The 15,052-nt window shown below is 39.7% G+C and overlaps 1 protein-coding gene across 1 annotated transcript in view; it reads right to left on the bottom strand.

Moving 5' to 3' along the window:
- chm (chameau) overlaps positions 1-15,052 on the bottom strand; it is an 895,896-nt gene that overhangs the window by 282,241 nt on the left and 598,603 nt on the right. The window lies entirely within an intron of this gene.

Genomic DNA, 15,052 nt, shown 5'->3' with positions numbered 1-15,052 from the left:
AAAGTACAGCCCCAGCATTTGCATGCTGCGAAAATAGGGAAACCATTTTCAGGGCTGCCGACAGTGGGGTTCGAATCCAATATCCCCCGAACGCAAGCTCACGCGTGCCCCTAACCAGTCTTAAAAATGAACCTCCCTGTTGACGAAAATCTGCATATCCCCCCCTGCTGATATGTAATATTATCAAAATCTTCTTTCCACTCCCTTTAAAAACCTAGATTTAAAAATCCTAGATTAAAATGGATAATAACATTAAACATGTAAACCTTTCTTCCTCATTCTCATTCTTTATTTCACCTGCATTATACAGAAACACCGCTTTAAGGGTTTGCAAGCTAGAGACGCGAATTACGCTATGCACTATCGAGTTCCTTAGTAAGCACAAAGAGGATGTACACATACCTTCTCTAAGAAGAATTACACAGATTACATTATTTGGAATGACATGTGCTCGAAGATGAACGCATTCCTAACTTTGGACCTGGAACAAGGGCCAAAGATCAAAGACAGCATCACAACTACAAATTACAACAGGAATGTACAAACATGTGATATGAAATCAGTTACAGGGTCATAACGGTCAAAACAGATGACTAAGAGCTTAAAGGCTGTATCGTTCAGCTGCTTCGTATCTAATACATACAGTTTGAATATTAGCTCACTCAGTGCCGGCCTCCTGATCGCGGGTTCAAACCCGGCGGAGGTAGCTGCATTTTAATTTATTATTTTATTCTTTTGTTTTACAATTTGATTTACAGCACACCGGCATAGATACGTCTTACGGCGACGATGGGATAGGAAAGGGCTAGAAGTGGGAAGGAAGTGACCGTGGCCTTAATGAAGGTACAGTCCCAACATTCGCCTGCGGTAAAATTGTAAATCACGGAAAACCATCTTCAGAGCTGCCGACAGTAGAGTTCGAACCTACTATCTCCCGCATACAGGTGACAGCCACTCGCTCAGTAGTTGGATTATTGAAGGGCGGAAAGAAGTCCATTCGACACTCCATGTCATCGGTATGTATAAGAACTTTTTTGGTATTTGGTATTTCCTCGACAAAATTCAGTAAAACTCAGGCACAGACCGCCCAACAGAGATCCGTTTCTCCACCACCTGGGAGAGTAAAACGGAACGTTAAAATTGCCACGCAGGAAGCATAGATGGCCTCAAATCAAAATGCCTGCTCACTTCAGCTGAGATCATAGATGGTGATTATTAACTAAACTATTTATATAATATTTTTAGTATCAGGCAGAATTTAATGCTAAATGAAGTACTAACCATTTTATGCAACCTACACTTCAAATATTTTACTTGGTACGGTAAATGCATAATTTGGGTAGTTTTTAAGAGGACGTATTTCTCAATACGGGGCCACAAATTCACACTGTGATTACAGTTGTTAATTTCTACTAAACACAATATCCATTTTGTATTAAGCTTATTACTGCGTGTTACGACCTCACCAAGGTTGCGAAAATCAGCTCCTCCTAGGAGAAGGATAAGTCTGATTTCTCGAAGAAAGGGCATTGGCTGAAGTAAGGAAAAGGCAATGAAAGACGGGAAAATGAAAGACTAATACTATCGGGGTCCTAAGAGAGCATCGAAAGAGTCGAACGGAACAGATTAAAAAGAAGTTTCTGAGGGAAGTGGAAGCAATATTTGTGTCTCGTGGTTACCACATCAGGTCGTATCAGTTATGGGCTCCAGTAGGGAGAAAATAAGGATGTCAAGGAACATGAGATGACGAGCTACGCTGGAAATGAAAAGCAATCTAATAACTGGAGTTATAAGAATTTGTCAGAATCTGATGGGAACACGAGGAAAGGAAGGTGGTAGAAGAGAACAGGGTAAGATCACAGGCGAGTTCAAGAATAAACAAGAACGAATTTCTTAGGTTTGTCTCCACCCCTCACATCAGTCTACAGCATCGTTAACCCAGGGGTTCCAAGAAATTTTGGAAGATGTTCACCAAAATGTTTCCATAATGGCAGATTTCGTTTTGCTCTTAAGGTATTATTATTATTATTATTATTATTATTATTATTATTATTACGTCTGGAGTTTCGAAATATAACAACTATAACTCGATGTTGATAAGTAGAGAGATGATTTTAAGGTGCAAAATTTTGGCCAGAAAAGGTTCTGAAAATACATTCAAAAGGGTGCAAAAAAATGTGTTGATGAAATCATTTTATTAAGGTTTAAACCAGTTAAATGAACTTTATTTATCACATGTACTGGGTTCTATTAATGAATGAACATGCTATATTGGATTACACAGTGACAGTGAGTCCCTGGCGCTTTGAGCTCAGTAGATCTTTATATATCTTGTCAGCACTTGTAAAGGGAGTTCAGTCGAAGTTGCAAAAGTTTCCACATGTGGATTGTTCTTCAAACTTAATGCGAATTTGTCTTTAGCAAATCTATCGGGGTTGTCGCTAAATTCCTCCAAACCTCCTCCTTAACCTTCGACATGATTTTGTGCTGTGAAAAACACACTCTGGTCCGGACTGGTAAAACACTAACACGACTAACAAGATAGTAGACAGTAGATAGGTGGAACCGTTAAATTCATGCCAGTACTAACTGAACTTAGTTTAAATTGTTGCAACATCATTGTTTAAATTTAAATTTGAATACACAGCTGTAGATTGGCCATTCTTGCTGAAGTTGGCCAGTGTTGCTGGGATATAAATTACTGGTGGTTTCCATAAATTATATTTTAATATTTATTGACTAGTGTTGAGTTGTGAATAAACAAAAATCTGTTCAAGAAAGGAAAAGAAGTCTATTTTTTTTAAACGCTGATAAATAGGAGGTAGAAGATGCTGAAACATCAAAGAGAAGGTAAAAGGTGGTAAAATGTCGTAACCTTACAAGAAGGTACAAAAGGTGCAAACAATTGTATATATTTCGCTTCATTTTATGTCCCCACATATATATCTATATGAAAACAGCTATATTTTTAAAAAGGTGCTGCACCTTATAATCCCTTCACTATGGATCAGACAATGTTTTCATACGCCCATCTAAAATTAAATCTAGAAAGAGACGTTGTGCTCAAAGAGATCTGAGAATGTATTTAACTTCTTGGGTTCCCGACTACCAAGCTCTGTGCCATCCAAAGAAAGCGCATCCCTGTCAATGAATTTCAAAACAGGTGAGTGACTCTATAATGAAAACTTTTAGCCTAAGAGAGAAATTTTGCTGCTAACCTAAAACATTTCAATACTATCAATAAAGTAATTCTCAATGTATGTTTAAATTAAAATGTGTGAACTCCAATAATATGCCCTTGTATTATTAACTTGAAATGAAATTCCACAGCCTGTTTCCAGTCATTCGACCGGATCAGGGATGGAATGAATGAAGCCCCCATCTAGCGGCGAAGATAGGAATTGTGTCGGCTGCCAAAGCCTGTCGCACTCATATGGTGCAATGATTAATGACTGACGGATGAAATGACATGATATTGGAGAGTGTTGCTGGAATGGAAGATGACAGGGAAAATCGGAGTCCCCGGAGAAAAGCCTGTCCCCCCTCCACTTTGTCCAGCACAAATCTCACATGAAGTGACCAGGATTTGAACCACGGAACCCAGCGGTGAGAGGCCGGCGCGGTGCCGCCTGAGCCACGGAGGCTCTATTATTAACTTACCTATTTAAATTCAGTTTCAATGTTTTTAATGTAATGTAATGAATGAATGAATGAACCCCAACTAGAGTATGGTTCCAGTGTTTGGGACCCTCACCACGATTACTTGATTCAAGAACTGGAAAGAATTTAAAGACAAGCAGCTCGATTTGTTGTAGGTGATTTCCGACAAAAGAGTAGCGTTACAAAAATGTTGCAGTTTGGGGTGGAAAGACTTGGGAGAAAGAAGACGAGCTGCTCGACTAAGTGGTATATTCCGAGCTGTCAGCGGAGAGATAGCATGGGATGACATATTTAAACGAATACGTTTGAGTGGTGTCTTTAAAAGTAGGAAAGATGATAATATGAGATAAAGTTGGAATTCAAGAGGACAAATTCGAGCAAATATTCGGTTATAGGAAGGGGAGTTAGGGAATGGAATAACTTACCATGGGAGATGTTCAATAAGTTTCCAATTTCTTTGAAATGATTTAAGAAAACGCTAGGAAAATAACAGATAGGGAATCTGCCACCTGGGCGACTGCCCTAAATGCAGATCAGTATTGATTGATTGATTGACTGATTGATTTATTGATTGATTGATTGATTGATTGATTGATTGACTGTTCTCAGCCTACAGTCAGGAAGCTCCAGCAGCTAATGAGAGAACATTCAATTTATTGGAACGTTAAAACATCAACATGCAATTAATTACATTAATAATAATAATAATAATAATAATAATAATAATAATAATAATAATAATCAATATTTTAATTATTACAGTTATTCCGTTCTTTCCTGTTCTATTTTTAATAGTTTTATGGCCCACTCTTAGCTATCTGGCCTTAATCTGCCCTGCATGTAGTATTTCGAGATCTTGCAATTTCCTTGTGTACATATTTCTAATTACTAGTAATAACTGACAGAGATTACACGGCCTAGTCCACTCTTTGTTAATCATTCTGCATTGGGAAGGAAGCGGCCGTGGCCTTAAGCAAGGTACAGCTCCAGCATTTGCCTGGTGTGAAAATGGGGGAAATCACGGAAAACCATCTTCAGGGGTTCGAACCCTCTATTCTCATTCTCTCCCAGACATAATGCATGTCTTACATTACTACTGATACATTTCCTGCCAGGCTGAGTGGCTCAGACGGTTGAGGCGCTGGCCTTCTGACCCCAAATACGTCAGCCTCGTGTCGGTAGATTTACTGGCACGTAAAAGAACTACTGTGGGACAAAATTCCGGCACCTCGGCGTCTCCGAAAACCGTAAAAAAGTAGTTAGTGGGACGTAAAGCAAATAACATTATTAGTATTATTATTGATACATTTCCTTATAAGTACTAGGTTTTCTTTACAAGCTTACAGCAAGTGAAATTCTTCCCTATTTTCTCCACGGAGAAGGCATCTTACTGCATCCTTTTCCCTGATCCATCCTTTTTTTTTTTTTGCTAGTGGCTTTACGTCGCACCGGCACAGATAGGTCTTATGGCGACAACGGGATAGGAAAGGCTTAGGAGTTGGAAGGGAGCGACCGTGGACTTAATTACGGTACAGTACAGCCCCAGCATTTGCCTGGTGTGAAAATGGGAAACCACGGAAAATCATCTTCAAGACTGCCGACAGTGGGATTCGAATCCACTATCTCCCGAATGCAAGCTCACAGTCGCGCGCCTCTAACCGCACGGCCAACTCGCCCGGTCCCCTTATTTTTAAACATTTCCATCATACACCTCGTGTTTCTCTTCTAGTTACATTAACAATGGTTATGTTCATACCCTGCCTGCTGTCATTTCTTGATGGATACAGTACTTTTGTATCCGTCCCATGGCACAGGCCAGAGCAAAGTGTGACTTCCACCGTTCATACCCTGCCTGCTGTCATTTCTTGATGGATACAGTACTTTTGTATCCGTCCCATGGCACAGGCCAGAGCAAAGTGTAACTTCCACCGAAGTCCCAGTCTCATCCATGGCTGTGACAGTACGGAAGCTGCTGGGGTGTGGGTGTTGGTGAGTAAAACCATTCACTGCACGGCCAGTGCATCTGAGTTTCATGAAAGGTGTTGCTCATAGGGTTAGTTGTGCTATAATAGCACAGTCTGGCCCAGTGAGGAAAGTAATGGCAAACTACCTCACTCCTCGCCTAACATAGTACTGCCATTGGTTTTTGTGGTTTCCCTATAACTGCATAGCCTTTGGTGGTGCTATTTGAGGATCCAACCAGCCTCTGGACTGATGACCTAACAGACAGACATGTTCATACCCTGACTGATCCTGTTGAATTCTGAGAGGTCGCTCTGCTCTCACATTCGGACACCAACCACTGTCTTTGAACATCCCTAAGTCTTATATTAAATTTTCTCAGTGATTCCTCAACCACCTCGAAATCCTTCTTCCAATAGTTACAAATAGTTACCAAATTTCAACCTCTCTAGCATACTTCTCACTCTGACTAACCAGTACCCCCTTCCTGTATATTGTTCCTCTGATGATGGTATGCAGTCTGCAGAAGTTGGCCACCTTCTTTTATCTTAAACAGTATTTAAAATATAAAGTAACTGAATAATTATTTGAACTCTTTTTCAACATTTTAATCGTTGTTGCATCATTTTCTGGCGGGAATCCTATGAAAAACCTATTAACCTCAACAACTTTAGATTCTTTAGAAATTGTTAAATTATTATTATACAATCTTCCTGCAACAGCTGCAGGTTGCCCAAAGACAAAGAGTACATTAACAACAATAATGGATATGGATAATACAGTAGATAATGTGATCGTATGATGTTAAGTGTAGGCAATTGAGTGAGGCATGTCAAACATTTATTTGAGGTCCGCAAGCATGGTTCTTGAAGATCATGATGGACTTCTTGAGTGTGGTAATCGCGATATTATAGCTGAAATCTCTATTCAGCCCAAAGGTATTGCAGAAGTTGACAAAAAATGTAGGTGTATTAATAAGGGGTTCGTTCAACAGAAATTTTTGTGCAACAGGTTCCCGAGTCGAAGAAGTTGGGAAACCACCGGTCTACAGTAATCGAAATCATGCCCACTTCTCCCAAAGAAATCTTCTCAAGGATCACAGCATGTAGGGGTCCAGTCCACATGGCTGAAGCAGTGATTCGAACGGTAAATTAAATTGTATGTATGGAAGGCTTGCTACTTTTTCAAACTGGCAGTTACGAACGATAGTTTCAACCACATGTTTTCTGTTTGCACTCTAAACAAACACTATTACTCTGTGCTCTTAAACGATGCCGCGGTCCATCGCCTTCTACTCAGATTTCTGATGCCCTAGAAGAGAGAAGTGTAATTTGAGAAATGTTAAAAACAACATGAAGATGGTGCTTCTAAGATTCTGTTTTAACACCAGGCAATCTCAAACAACTAGCGACGTGATCACAATCACAAATAAGTAACTACCTTCGGCTTCAGGAATTCGCGAAAGTTTTGTGGACATTTATTATTTACTTTATGGTAATAATTATAAATAACCTACTTTGTATACAATTCGAAATCATACTAGTCGAAGCTGCAACAGTAGCGCACGCAGAATTTCATCACGGGGGAGGAGAGTGTGTGTTATTTTTCATACTTGTTATTCGAATGCAATTCACCAGTATTTTAATTATGGGCAATAACTCTAAAACCAGATACATGTTTAAACACTGAAGACTTACAAGAATTCGTGTTTATATTTCCAGTTCTCGAAGACACATGTGTTTGGAATATGAATATCCACAGCCTGTTTCCAGTCATTCGACCGGGTCAGAAACGGAATGAATGAATGAATGAATGAATGAATGAATGAATGAATGAATGAAGCCCCTATTTAGCGGCGAGGATAGGAATTTTGCCAGCTTCCGAAGCCTGTTGCATTCCTCTGGGGCAATTATTAATGGCTGATAGATGAAATTACTTGGAGAGTGTTACTGGAATGAAACATGGCAGGGAAAACCGGAGTACCCGGAGAAAAACCTGTCCCGCCTCCGCTTTGTCCAGCATAAATCTCATATAGAGTGACCGGGATTTGAACTATGGAACCACGCAATGAGAGGCCGGCGCGCTGTCGTCTGAGCCACGGAGGATCTATGTGCTCGGAATGCTGAAATGTATTTATAATTATTAGGCTATTGTTATTATTATTACTAGTCGCATGTGTTACTTTAAATGTGAGAAACTAGCAGAGCAAAAAGCAAAGCAAAGTCGTCTCCGTACAGGTCATAAAGGCCCTTGGATTGGTGGAAGGTAAAGGCTTCCACTATCTGTAACCTCAGCACTTGACTGGTAGAGTGGTTAGCTCTACGCCCGGCCGCCTTTGCCCCCAGGAATTACCTGGTACTCATTTTTGGTGTAGGCTGAGTGAACCTCAGGGCCATGCGCACCTCCTGAAGTGGAAATCTCTTTTCTTAAATTTTTACGACTTCCTGACGGGGATTCGAACCCACGTCCTTCCGGGCGAACCGAGCACGCCTTTACCGCCTCGGCCAGGCAGCCCCTGAGAAACTAGCAGAGAGATTCAATAAATAATATTCTATATATGTACAGTTTCGTGTTTCAATTAAAGAAACAGAAGTTTCCAGAGGGAATTTAAACCCGGCATCTCCAACTTGCGTACGCCACTGCATTGCCATGTTTTCGGGATTGATAGATTCTGAGCGTCTCTACTGGTAGTCACACCATTCACAGCAACTACTGGAGACATATCGCCATGGTCATATGGAGCACCATTTACAACCACCGCTGGAAATATTTTCCATCTACATGGTAATGAAGCACCATTTACAACAACAGCTGGAGACAACTTTTATCGACATGATAATGGAGCATCATTCGCAACAACCACTTATCGTCATAGTACTGGAGCACCATCCATAACAACCGCTGGGAACATCTTTTATCAGCATGATAATGAAGCACTATCTACAACAACCATTGCAAACATCTTTTATCGGGGTGGTGACAGAGGGCTACTCACAACCACCTCTGGAAGCGACTTTTATCGGCATGATAATGGAGTATCCTTCACAATAACTGCCGAAAATGCATTCGATCGACATGGAAACGAGTCCTACTCAACAAAAAATTCTGGAAATGTATTCCGCAACACTTCCTCATTAATAATTCGAATTGGTCCAAGTTCTTAAGTCTTTTTACTCGAGAGGCTTATTGTTTTAAGATCGACTCTTTACAACTGTCCATAAGAAACTATCACGTGAACAATATGACAATAGTCAGATTACATTCGCCAAGAGACAGAACCCAGTTGTCAGGTAGCTACTTATTAACTGATCCGCGAGAAGAGTGAAGATGTTTACACTGGCCTTCGTGTTTCGTACATTACAGAAGAGACTCGGTTCAATATTGCAGAACATCAAGCATCGAGACTTTCACACGATCTGGCCGAGTGACGTGACAATGCAAGTTCATATTACACGACACTCATAAACACGCACTTCTCGAGCATTAACACCATTTGTACATTGTACGTCTTATTTCTACACAGGGTGGAACGTTTCAAAATAGCGAGTCACTGTGAGGACTAGGTTACCTGCTGAAGGTTCTTATACAATGGCTCAAAAAAGTATTGGTCTGTCAAGATACGCTACATATGACGACTAGATTACCTACTGAAGGTTCTTATAGGTGTATCAACAACTTTTTCTCCGACAATGTTCATTTTAATGACTTAGCAAGGTTTTCGGCATTGAATGACTCTTTAAATTGTAAACACAGCTAATAAAACGTTTGATCTGTCGTATGAGAAGGATGACTTCGACTAGGTCAGGAATATTACATGTCGCTCGATGTCTAAACGTTTCGTACAGGTGCTCACTTTCACGGCCTGTATTTATTAAAAATTGTAAGGGAATGTATTTAAGGGAGTGACTGGTTAGAGCAGTGCTTCCCAAGCTTTTGCCTAAAGTACCACCTTTCACGTTCCAGTTCTTTTTAAGTGCCATTAGTACCTACATTATAAAGACAATACAGAAAAACAAATGTTTAAATAAATCGTCAGACTCACTTCGCACAAACTCAAAATATCGTAGGTCGTCATTGGCGACTGAATTAAGGGTTTGATTAACATCCATCGGGACGGTGATTTCATGTCGGGTATGTCATCAAATGACGCGATTCAGACTCCGCGGATCTTGGCTGAAATATACCGTGACCTACGTAAAAACCCTCCGTATGGTACTTATTTTTCGATCCGGAGAAAGACATTGACTGTGTTTCTGGAGATATTATCTGGGCAGCACTAAAACATCAAAAAGTGTCGAAGGTGCATGTGAAGATCATCCAAGATATGCACTTAAACCCATTTGCTACGGTGAAAACCACCACAGGTGTTTCAAACAGTTGACGTGTTGATGTCGATGTACATCAGGGGTCGGCATTGAATCCCGCACTGTTCAGAATTGTCGTCAACTACCTCACGGAGCAGTGGTTTGGTAGGTGAATCAAGTCATGAGGTTGAGGCGGTCTTGGAACGATGACGAACAATGTTAGAGGCATTGAGAATAAGTCGCAAGAAGACAGAGTACAGATTTTTCATCCTTGCGCAGCCCGGGAAAGCGGAACCACACAACACTGTTTTCCCTGCTGGAGAACCGCTGATGATGACCAACAAGTTCAAATATCTTGGATCAGTCATCACAACTGATGGTCATATCGATGCAGATGTCAAGCACCGCATCAGTGTTGGTTGGACGAAATAGAGGTCTGCTGTTCTGTGTGATAAGCGGATGCCAGACAAACTGAAATGTACAGTGTGTCACTCTGCGTAACAATGCGCGCAATAAGCATGAACAAGAATATTTTAAAATCGTGCCCATCAGCGACAAGATGGAGGAAAAACAGCTCCACTGGTACGGGCACATCAGAAGACGTGACGAACACCATCTATAGTAGTACATGAAGTTCTTCCCATTGAACAGCCGAAGAGAGGAAAAGGGCTTTCTAAGGCAACGTGGAAACGAACTGAGGCTTATTTAAGGAAAAGTGCAGTGCTACTGGATGTAGTGCAAGAACGTGGTACATACCTTCTCCGAGTCAGCCGGGCCGACCCTGCGTGAGCACGTGAGTGCCAGTTTTATGGGTATATATATGGCCAGGAAAGAAAAAGAAAAATCGTATTCTGAAAGTGGAATACTAATGATCTAGTGATATACTTGAGTTTGCGACATTGAAACCCGTTTATTCATATCAGGCTCAGGTCGGCCACGAAACGCAGTACGGTATTTATCCTTGATGAACATACAGTAAGTCTTAAACATCTTCGCTTGTACAAATAGGTCATCGAAAAGGGTACAAAAGACTTGACCGGTGGGCTCGGGATAATATATATCGTGTTTTAATCCCAAAGTAAGAAAGAGAATATTTAGAAAAATACATGTGTCGCTGAGCAGTATTAAGCTAAAGTTGAATGACATACTCTTTCTGCCTGTCAATTATTCTGCTGGCGAAACTTCTCGATCAGAAAATAGATACCTGATCCAGGCTTGACGGTCAATATATTCATAGAAGTAGCCAGGTTGTAACAGTGGTTTGCTATGTCTACCACCATACTAGGATCAAAATGGAGTCCATTCTTTTCTACAAAACCTTGAAGGAGTAGGAATAAATATACTGGCCACTACGAAGAGGTGGCAGATATAAAGAATTTCCCATTAAATATTAGAGGCCACGAAACACTCATTTATTCCAAAGAGAACCCTTACTAGTAAAATTTAAAGATCTTATTCATGTTTTAAAATTTTGCCCAGTCACCTTGTTGCGTTCCACTGGACATCATTTCAAGTACTACTGGCTGAAAAACGCTGGGTTAGAGCAATGCACTGTCTTGAGATGGCTTATGTTAAAGATGGATAAACAAACAAATCTGTGCCACATAGAGCACATTAAGAGTCTTGCCTTGTCACGAACAGGAGGGGCCAAGCAATACGCTGAAGGATTTCGTCACACCGACCACGTGGCACTCCATTAACTGCTGGTCATCTGGATTTAAATCCTGGATTGAGGGCTGGAACCTCATGAGTAGGGTCGGATCCTGCCTATTTGCTTATTATTTCCTAATCTGCGTAAAAAATGTTTCCTTGACACAGAAAAGTATGGTTTTAATACATCGTTTTAAGGTATTAGCTTTAAAATTAAGTTCGTTTTATAGCGTCTATAACTACCCATTTCAATGGCTAGTGCCTATTTGAAGTATAATTGCCTAATTTAGTGTCTTTTAATGATTTGGATATGCTCGTTTTCAAAGACGCAAAATTATGAGTGGTTTTTCTTCAGCATGTTGCCCATTAGCGCATAATTCTGGAATCGTTTAGAAATAGCGCCCACTGTTTGTTTCTAACTTAAACAAGCATACAGGTATGGTGAAAGTGGAAGCTCCGGTAGACAGGAGTAAGGTATTTTTGTTTCCATCAAAAGTCACAATGTAATTAAATGTTCTTGAAGCAATTCTTAGTTATAATGACCAAGAACAAGTCACTGAAAGCTGTTTTATACAAGCAGTGGATCAACAGTGACCCGAACTTTTTCACACATGGGAGATTAATTGTTTGTCATGTTTGTAGTAAAGAGGTAAGTTATTTCTAATTCGAGTGATATTGACAAGCTGACCCTTAGGTGTAGAACAATTCTGGCGAAGATATAAAGAAATGTGTACAACAATGGAGTAATTAGTGCAATTTCACTTTTGTACTCCACATGGATGAAGCCGAGGTTAATTTTTTAAAGAGATTTAAACTCTAATCACCATAATAATAAATATGTAGTTTTAAATAAATTAGTTGATCAATTACATGGTAATTTTTTATTCCCCCAGATATACAATTCTTATGATTGCTTAACGTATTTAGGAAACAAACAAATTAAAATGCGCAAATAAAACATTGCAATTGGGAGATATGCCGGTTCAATGCTTGCTTACTGTAGTACGATAACGAAGTAAAATTAAATCAAATTTAGTAATAACAAACATACACCAAACAATATCATGAAAAACAAATAATACATAGGAGACTAATGGAGGATGATGCGCTTACTAGGAGAATAATGGATTCAACCATGAATGGTTCAAGGACTCAGTTTTTAAAGATTTAAGGTCACATTATACACAATATATGATGAATCTGGTGAAAGTTTGCAAAAAATAATGTTGTTAGAGAAATATTATTTTCCTAGTCTTTTAAAAATGCATAGTTTTGTATAGTTTTTTTCGTTAGTCAAGATATTAACTGCAAGTGACTATTAATGCGAAATCAGAATACTGTGGTAAATTTTAAAGTAATCTTCCTGTTATTATTATTATTATTATTATTATTATTATTATTATTATTATTATTATTATTATTATTATTGTACCGGCTGGTACACCTCTACGCCGCACATTTGAATTTTCCGCCTTAAAGTCCTCCTCTACTGGATAAACTCTGAACGTTAAAAACAGGATCAACTCATAAGTTTCTCAGAAGATGTCACTACTATAAATTTTGTGATTACGAAGTTGTCAATACTGTGTGGATTTCGACTTGTTTTGCTTTCCATTTGATCAAGAAGTGTGGACATTCTCTTATAGATGTCTCTACCAAAAAAAAACTATGATCATGCACCCTGGTGCGAAGTGAAGGAACTTTTTTCAAGATATTTTGTACTCATAAGTTTCCTTATTACTAAATTTCGTTCTTTCATTTGTGGGTTGGCAATATTAATCTTTTCTTTCCACCAGTTTTGAAGTTAGCCAATCAAGTATTTCTGTAATTAATTTTTGACCAATCGTGTCTTTCTTCTTCGATTTTAAGTGTGACTGTGTACTTTAGCCAATAAACGAATGTGGGTGTGTCTTAATCATTCATGAAAGGTCTCGAATCTTCCCCGAGGGTATAAAAACTGCTGATATTCTTGTCTCTCGGCCACATCATCAACATTTGACTTAGTGTATGGACGTGTAGCAGGAGGCGGGAAGCGCCTCTTTCTTCAGGCAAGCAGTTCTTCAGTAAAGGTAACGGCCACTTAACATCTTTATTTCTTGCTAGCTCACCAGTTTAACCCGCGGGGAAGGTCCGAAACCTTTACCATGTAACCTATCTGTTTATGTAAAAACTTCATTTATCTTTAACTGTAAATCGGGGATAGAGAGTGCTTTACCCTCTCGAGCTCCCCTTCATTTTTGATTTGAGGTGACTACATTTTCGTTACCGATTTTCTACTCTTCCTTAATGTGTTAAATTTTCTTATACGAGTCACCTCCATAGCTTGGGAATAGCCCCTGTTTCATCGGCCTAGTGTCTTTTAGGTTTTAAAATGTGTGTTTAGGAGTGCAAGTACTCGCCTCCATTCCTTTGGTATTGCGGGCCATTAACTTGAACTGTTCTTTTTCTGCTAAGGCCCAGTAGATTGGGTACCAGATACCCCCGTTTCAGTGGTGTAATTTGTGCCTTGATGGCAAGTGATTGTAAGGTATGATATGCCTTTAATAGGCTTGGAAAACTGAGAGCGGGTCAGCTCTTTTATGTATTTGGAAATGTGTCTCTAGGAGGCTTGACATTGCTAGGTGGGAGCAAGTGCTCCATGTAATTAGGGGATTTCTGCCCTTTGGTAATATGTGTTTGTGAGCTGGGAGCTCAGAAATTATAAAACTTGGGGTTTGAAGCCCGGCTTGTTAAATTGTCTCTAAATCTTGGCTTTTCCTGGTCTTGGACCCGAGTGTCAGTTATTTGTTGACTTGTTGTTATTTGTTAAATTTTCAAATTCTATGTAAAAATTGTTAAGTTTTGCTATTTTCGAAAATATATCCTTTAATGAAATTTTAATTCATATCTCGGTATTGTGGATAGACCCATTCCAGCCCGCACCTTCTTTCACCTCTGCATTCCACGGGTATCCCCGTAACAATTATTATTTACGTTTTACTAGCCTCAAAAATAAATAACTCTGGCAACTACTGAGACTATTTACCACAGTGCTCCACTGACCAATCCGGTCATGAACTTCAACCTATAAACACCTGCGTTTCTCGGGGGACATTATCACCTACCGGCCAGCCGCAGGCAAGTGACGGCCTCGACTTCTACTGTCCGTTTCGCCTGGTGTCTCAGTGAATTTTCTGGAAGGCAAAACTAGAACACTCGTATTCTGGCCGCACCCCGAAGATACTTTTTAACTTTATATAAAAGCAGGTTCACCTCTAACAGCAGCAGTTGATGTTGTGTTGTTGTCATGTCAAGTGATACGTGTTGAGTACATCAATGCGTGAAGCAGTCGCGAGTTATCGGTCTTGTCTGGAGTCCAGCCAAGTGTACAGTCGTTGTGATGGCCAACGTTTGTTTGTTGTTTTTTTTTTTTTTTTTTTTTTTTTTTTTTTTTTTTTTTTACAATTTGCTTTACTTCGCACTGACATAAATAGGTC

The sequence above is a fragment of the Anabrus simplex genome, chromosome 9, assembly GCF_040414725.1.
Source record: "Anabrus simplex isolate iqAnaSimp1 chromosome 9, ASM4041472v1, whole genome shotgun sequence".
Classification (NCBI taxonomy): Eukaryota; Metazoa; Arthropoda; class Insecta; order Orthoptera; family Tettigoniidae; genus Anabrus; species Anabrus simplex.
The sequence above is the reverse complement of the archived record's forward strand: the minus strand, read 5'-3'. Positions and strand labels throughout refer to the sequence as shown.